The sequence below is a fragment of the Asparagus officinalis genome, chromosome 7 (assembly GCF_001876935.1).
Source record: "Asparagus officinalis chromosome 7, Aspof.V1, whole genome shotgun sequence".
NCBI lineage: Eukaryota > Viridiplantae > Streptophyta > Magnoliopsida > Asparagales > Asparagaceae > Asparagus > Asparagus officinalis.
The window spans coordinates 69,372,524-69,380,720 of record NC_033800.1 but is presented as its reverse complement, the minus strand read 5'-3'; the positions used below and the strand labels follow the sequence as shown (position 1 = coordinate 69,380,720).

At 34.7% G+C, this 8,197-nt stretch overlaps 2 protein-coding genes across 2 annotated transcripts in view; both read left to right on the top strand.

The window, feature by feature from the left end:
• Positions 1 to 8,197, top strand: part of LOC109847305 (heterogeneous nuclear ribonucleoprotein 1-like) — a 15,488-nt gene that overhangs the window by 414 nt on the left and 6,877 nt on the right. The window lies entirely within an intron of this gene.
• LOC109850090 (heterogeneous nuclear ribonucleoprotein 1-like) overlaps positions 4,074 to 8,197 on the top strand; it is a 42,163-nt gene continuing 38,039 nt past the window's right edge. The window contains exon 1 of the mRNA XM_020420005.1: positions 4,074 to 4,085. The gene's annotated coding sequence lies outside the window, so the exon portion shown is untranslated. The remainder of the gene's footprint in view (positions 4,086 to 8,197) is intronic.

Genomic DNA, 8,197 nt, shown 5'->3' with positions numbered 1-8,197 from the left:
TCTTTATTTAGATTTTGTTGGTTCTTTGAGGAATTTGGTTGTGGGGTCTTGATTCTTGATACCGGGTTATTAGGTTCGTTTTGTTACGGAGCTTTAAATTTATTTTGATTCGTTTTTTTTTGTGGTAATTGTGGCTTTGTTTAAGGTCTGTTGGTTCTTTTGTGGAATTTGGTTGGGGGTTTTGATTCTTGATCTGATTGGTTGAGGTTTTGTGGAAGTTTGATGTAGTTGACACTGGGCCGGTTAGTTTTCATTTTCTTTTTGGTGAGATGCCCTTTGGAATTGAGACCAGCTCTGAAAGTTGGGTTTTATCTTTTTTTGACAATTACACTAGTTACATGAAAATCCTAACAGTCTGGCCTATTTATAGGATTGGTGCTAAGCGACACGGCTTCAGATCATTGTGAACCATTTCTGTTGAGCCATTACAATGGTCTGATATCTTGCCACGCATTACTGGTTGTGTCAAACAGTTTATATATAAGCCCATGCAAAAAGAGTTACACAAGTTATAATTTGAAGGAAACCTGTAGTATCTATATTCTCACTCACATCGGCAACATATCTTCCTTGATCTGGTCTTAAGATGTTGAAATAACTATGCCACTCTCTATAACTGTCACCCAATGCTCATGGAACTTCATGATAGGAGAGCTGAATGTAGCATCAGTCAACGAAGCGACCAAAGTGCTATGGTCTGTCAGTTTGAAACCGTCCATCATTGTGGCAACCATTTCCTTTGGTGTAGGCTTGAATAACCCCCTTCAAACCAGCTAGTCCTTTGACACTTCACCCATGCCAGATTTAGGTAAGCAGTGTAATTTTAAGACTCTATCACAAAATACTCGAGCAACTTTTTGAGTGGAAAAGGGCATATTTAAATCAGTCCGTCAACTACGATCATGATGACACTTTTTTCTCCATGTTTAGACCAATCCAATAATGAAATACATATACATGTCCTCCCTTATCTGGTGAGATATCTGCAGAGGTTGATTCCAGTCGAAGATACATCCTCGTGCCTTTGACAGGTATCACACTCCTCCACATGCCTTTGTACATCTCTTTTCATCTTTGTCCAATAATATGCCTTCCTCCTAAGTCTCTGTAAGGTTCTTATCTCTCAAAATGCCCAACTAAAGATGTCATGATACTCTCTTAGTATCGACTCCTTAAGTTTCTTTGAATTTGGCTGATGAGGATATTGTCCTTACAGTATTAATTATAACCCCATTACCTTAATGATATTTGCCGATACTGAATGAGGGCCCTTCTATTTTGTGAGTCTAACTCCTGATATTATAGTGAGTAGCCTTTAATTGATTAATTTCCCATGTCAATTTTATTGGACTCTTGGAATAAAAGGTAAAACACTATCATTATTAGAACTAGAGACATTTGTTCTCGTTTCTCTAGAGAGGCTATCTGCTGCACCGTTCATCCTCCCTGGTTTAACTTTCATCCTCCCTGGTTTAACTTCACTTTGTAATCAAACCCATTGATCTTGGCCAACCATCTACTTAGTAATACCAGTGTGCACCTTGCTCACCATATGCTTTAGGCTTTGAAGATTTGTCTTAATGATAAACGATCTCTCAATCATACATTATGCCACTTTCTGGTTAACGAAATGATTACCAGTAGCTCCCAGTCATTTGTATATTTTGTCAAGTATCTATTTATTGCAAGTTCTCAAACAAAAAATCACTGCTAGCCTTGGGTGTGAAAAAATAACAACTAAATGGTTAGTGTTTGAGAATTGTGGGGAGATTATAATAACTTGTTTTTTTAGTATGCCTGAGTATAAATCCTAGGGCAATAACGCTTAACGTTGGAACCCCACAGGCAGGGAAATTAATCACCAAGTTTCTTTAAAAAAAACGATCATCCCCCAAATGCAACAAGTTGCTAAACCTGGTTCCAAGTTTTTCTTTTTTAAGAGAAATAAATTAGTGATCATGAGTACATGTAACTTCTTTTGTTCGAAATATAATTAATGCATTTGATGTCTGATCTTTGTATTGTCTATTGGATAATTGTATGTACTATGTACAACTGAATGGATAAAGCTAGCAACTAATGTATTAAGCTAATTACATTCAGATCATACAATTTGGTTTAGTGGTCTACTATGGTTTAATGTGTTAATAAATTTTTTTGTAAACATATGATTGTATGATATTGGTGACGGTGTTAATATATTTGAATAATTTTAATCATTAGAAATTTTTGGAGACATTTGGGATAATCATGAGTCATGTTTGAATCTTCAATCAATATTTGGTAGGTTATGACTTTATGCACTTTTGCAGTGTCATTTTCCATTTATAATTTACCTTATATATGTTAAGTTGTAATGCAATTTATCTTAGCATTTTTATATATTTTGCTCAGGTATCATTTATTAATTTGATTATGTTTTGTGATGGAAACATGTTCAACTAGAAGTTTGTACTTGATTTGTCTAAAAATAATCATGTCCTTTTATAGTATTCAGCACATTTGGGATAATCATGAGTCATGTTTGAATCTTCAATCAATATTTGGTAGGTTATGACTTTATGCACTTTTGCAGTGTCATTTTCCATTTATAATTTACCTTATATATGTTAAGTTGTAATGCAATTTATCTTAGCATTTTTATATATTTTGCTCAGGTATCATTTATTAATTTGATTATGTTTTGTGATGGAAACATGTTCAACTAGAAGTTTGTACTTGATTTGTCTAAAAATAATCATGTCCTTTTATAGTATTCAGCACATTTGGGATAATCATGAGTCATGTTTGAATCTTCAATCAATATTTGGTAGGTTATGACTTTATGCACTTTTGCAGTGTCATTTTCCATTTATAATTTACCTTATATATGTTAAGTTGTAATGCAATTTATCTTAGCATTTTTATATATTTTGCTCAGGTATCATTTATTAATTTGATTATGTTTTGTGATGGAAACATGTTCAACTAGAAGTTTGTACTTGATTTGTCTAAAAATAATCATGTCCTTTTATAGTATTCAGCACATTTGGGATAATCATGAGTCATGTTTGAATCTTCAATCAATATTTGGTAGGTTATGACTTTATGCACTTTTGCAGTGTCATTTTCCATTTATAATTTACCTTATATATGTTAAGTTGTAATGCAATTTATCTTAGCATTTTTATATATTTTGCTCAGGTAATCCAAGCTTTCGCTCCAGTGAATCTGGATTCGCTCTAGTGAATCTGGATTCGCTCCAGTGAATCTGGATTCGCTCCAGTGAATCTGGATTCGCTCCAGTGAATCTGGATTCGCTCCAGGGAATCTGGATTCGCTCCAGGGAATCTGGATTCGCTCCAGTGAATCTGGATTCGCTCCAGTGAATCTGGATTCGCTCCAGTGAATCTGGATTCGCTCCAGTGAATCTGGATTCGCTCCAGTGAATCTGGATTCGCTCCAGTGAATCTGGATTCGCTCCAGTGAATCTGGATTCGCTCCAGTGAATCTGGATTCGCTCCAGTGAATCTGGATTCGCTCCAGTGAATCTGGATTATATTGAAGAATAAGAAACTTATGGTAAAAAACAAGCTATAAATTTTTAAACAAAAAGAATAAGAAACTTATGGTAGAAAACAAGCTATAAAATTTTAAACCATGAAAAGATTTCACATTTTACAGCAAAAAATTACGATTTTTATGGTAAAAAAAAACACCTCACATACTGAATCTGGATTCACTACAGTGAATCTAGATTCACTTATGCGTGTCTTCGTTTTTCAACTGGTTTCTTCAAAAATCAAAAAACTTTTCAGACTAAAAGGTGAAATATTTCACCTTTTACAACAAAAAACTATGATCTTTAAGATTAAAACTAAAACTTTTAAACGAAAAATCAAACAAATTTCATAAACTTACCATTAAAGCGTCAAAATAATTTAACAGCCCACTGAATCATGAAGACGAAGGTCGAAGAAGACCGTGAAGACGAAGCGTCAAAATAATTTCATAAACCATGAAGACGAAGGTTGAAGAAGACCGTGGATAAGGAGATGTTGAAGACAGAGAGAGTTGTTGTAATTTTGGAGAGAGAGAGAGAGAGAGTTGCATGGGGAAATGGAGAACTCAATAGAGAAGCATTAATGACCTCTCTTTAGTGGGCTGCTTATTTTACCTAATTACCCTTATGCAGCTTTAATCTCAGCCATTGGATGAATCTAGATCCAATGGAGAGGATTGGTTTTTAGTTTTTAGGATAGTGAGGTTTGTATTTGAACCTCTCCCTATATATATATATTGCTATTTTCATTGCTATCGAATCTATTACAACTTTAGTCATTACAATAAACTCGAAGAAAATAAAAAGTTGATCTTTTTATAAGATCTCCTTGCACAATGAAAATAAAACAAGTTTACAACTTTATCAAAACAAACGCAGGGAGATTTTTACTCTAAGAATTTTAAACCCATGTACTATAAAATGCTTCTTAAACCCAAAAATACAAAGAGCGCTTATTTTTAAACCCAAATCTTCATAATAAGTTTAAGTATACATTATATACATATTAAAAGCTCAATATCCTCATATTACCCTCTTCTTCATTCTCTGTTCAACTCTTTGCTCCATTCCATGTAATTTTTCACTATCCCATTAATTATCGATCTCCTCCTCTACTCCCCAACTTACCCCTTGAATCCATTTCCTTCTTCTGATTGAGCTTTATGTTCTTTCTCCTACCACTCCTCCACTTCCTCCACAAAAGACTTCACCTTGAAGCTTGCACACGACATCAAGTCCACCAGGTTTTCCTCCACTCTTTGGCTAACAAGCTCAAACACTCCAAGCTCGTCCTCGACTACCGACTGCTCCGACCAACTCCTTTCCCATCCTCTATCTTGACTTTAATCGTTCAACGAGGTCCTCGCTTAAAGATCAGCTTCACCACATTTGCCTACAGTCACAAGATTACTTTTATGTTAGATTGAATTAGACTTTGAATTTAAGGCTTGGAATGCGAAAATGTACAGACAAAGTTTTTTGTATATTGTGTGCTTGATAAAATGCTTCAAAAAGATTTGTAGTTGATTTGTAATATTTAAAAGGATTATGTGTATTAAATAGAATTTATTTGATGCATATTACATGTTTGACGAAATGCTTTAAGAAGTTTTTTGGTCGACTTGTATCATTTATAAAGATTATATAGCAAGTCGTCAATCGCCAATGGAGTTTATGAATGATATAGAACTCATAATGAGTTATATGTTATTCTGAAAGGGCTATAACCCTTTATGATATATTATAGCTCTTATGATATATTGTAGCTCCTTCTATGAGAATTATAGCTCTTTAATAACAAATGTAGCTCTTTATGGACAAAATATTAGCTTTTTATGAGAAATGTATAGCTGTTTATGTGGAAAATAAAGAGCTATACTTTCCAAAAATCGAAAAACTGAGAGTGAACCTCTTGTCGATATGAATAATTGATTAAACAACAGATTGTATATATCACCACACGTTTACATTGCTCAGAGAAAAACTGATTTGATTTATTTCACTAAGTTTTAGAATTTTTAGAGACCATAAAGAGCTATCTTTATCAGTAAAAAGCTGTCATAAAGAGCTATATTTTGACATAAAAAGTTATACTTTCATGATAAAGTGCTACACTTTACTATAAAGAGCTAAACTTTTCCAAAAAATAAAAAAAAATAAAGAGTGGACTTCTCGTCGACATGAATAATTGATTAAATAACACATTGTATACATCATCACATGTTACATCACTCAGAAAAAACTAATTTGATTTATTCCACTAAGTTTCAGAATTTTCAGAGGCCATAAAGAGATATATTTTATCAGTAAAGAGCTATACTTCGGCTATAAAGAGCTATACTTTAGTATAAAGAGATGTATTTTAATGATAAGGTGCTACACTTTAGTATAAAGAGTTATACTTTTCTAAAAACTAAAAAATTGAGAGTGGACATCTCGTCGACATAAATAATTGATCAAACAACACATCATCACACGTTTACATTGCTAAAAAAAATTGATTTGATTTATTCCACTAAGTTTTAGAATTTTCAGAGCCGACAAAGCTATTCTTTATCAGTAAAGAGCTATACTACTGTCATAAAGAGCTATACTTTGACATAAACAACTATATTTTTATGATAAGGTTTTACACTTTAGTATAAAGAGCTATACTTTTTTAAAAAACTAAAAAATTAAGAGTGGACCCCTCGTCGACATGAATAATTGATCAAACAATACATTGTATACATCATCACACGTTTACATTGCTCAAAAAAAACTGATTTGATTTTTTTACTAAGTTTGAGAATTTTCAGAGGCCATAAAGAGCTATACTTTATCAATAAAGAGCTATACAACGGTTATAAAGAGCTTTATTTTTATATAAAGAGCTATACTGTGACGCCCCTGGGTTCACACAAGGTTGCAGTCCGAGGTGAAACCAGAAATGTCAAACATTTGGTATCAGAGCCAAGCCAACCGGAATTGTGAGAGCTAAGTGCTATGCGGTGTAAAGTGCTACGTCGAGAGGGCGGGAGACACCTCTTGAGGCCGTAGGAGTCACCTCTAGAATCTCACACGGATGGTACGGTCTTGGATGATATGATTTGGCGCAACAAGGACGTTGCGAGTTTAAGTGGGGGAGTTTGTAATACCCCAACCCTTGAGAGGGTGATGTGATGTGATTAGTATTAATAGATTTGATTGGAATACTCATACCACCAAGATGCATCTTGTTTTTAAACTGTGACGCCCCTGGGTTCACACAAGGTTGCAGTCCGAGGTGAAACCAGAAATGTCAAACCTTTGGTATCAGAGCCAAGCCAACCGGAATTGTGAGAACTAAGTGCTATGCGGCGCAAAGTGCTACGTCGAGAGGGCGGGAGACACCTCTTGAGGCCGTAGGAGCCACCTCTAGAATCTCACACGGATGGTACGGTCTTGGATGATATGGTTTGGCACAACGAGGACGTTGTGAGTTTAAGTGGGGGAGTATGTAATACCCCAACCCTTGAGAGGGTGATGTGATTAGATTTGATAGATTTGATTGGAATACTCATACCACCAAGATGCATCTTCTTTTCGGAAATCTAACTCTTAGAAACTCCAAAGTTAAGCGTGCTTGGCCTGGAGAAATTCTAGGATGGGTGACCCCCTCAAAGTTAAGCGTGCTTGGCCTGGAGAAATTCTAGGATGGGTGACCCCCTGGGAAGTTTTCCAGAGAGCGCGTGAGTGAGGACAAAACGTGCTGAAAAGACATGTGGTGGTTTGTGAGGCCAGTCCATCAGATCTAGTAGCGTACCGACTCCGGGATTCCGGGGCGGGGCGTTACGTATACTCTCATGATAAGGTGCTACACTTTTGTGTAAAGAGCTATACTTTTTTAAAAACTGAAAAATTAAGAGTGGACCTCTCATCGAAATGAATAATTGATCAAACAACGCATTGTATATATCATCACACATTTACATTATTCAGAAAAAACTGATTTGATTTATTTCACGAAGTTTCAGAATTTTCAGAGGCCATAAAGAGATATATTTTATTAGTAAAGAGCTATACGCTAGCATAAAGAGCTATACTTTCATGATAAGGTGCTACACTTTAGTATAAAGATCTATATTTTTCTAAAAACTAAAAAATTAAGAGTGGACCTCTCGTTGACATGAATAATTGATCAAACAACACATTGTATACATCATCACACGTTTACATTGCTTAGAAAAATCTGATTTGATTTATTGCACTAAGTTTCAGAATTTTTAGCGAGCTATACTTTATCAATAAAGACCTATACTACGGTTAGGGGTGTTAAATGAGCGGGTTTGGGTATTAAATGGGCGGGCCATAAATGAGTGGACACGTTTTGCTCATTTACCCATTTATGGCCTATTTGATATTTTCTAAATGGGTGAGTTTTTGCCCACCCATTTAATAAACGGGCCACCCATTTACCCATTTAACGATAGTAACTATATATATAATACTTTTGGGATGTTTTTTGTAAACTTATTGGGGGCTTTTTATAAACTATTAGGGGCTTTTTGCAAAAATTTAGAGGCTTTTTGTAAACTTTTTAGAGGGTTTTTGCAAACATTTTGGGGGCTCTTTGAAAATTTTTTGGGGTCCTTTTGTAAACTATTTGAGTATTTTTTGCAAACTTTTTTTTATTTG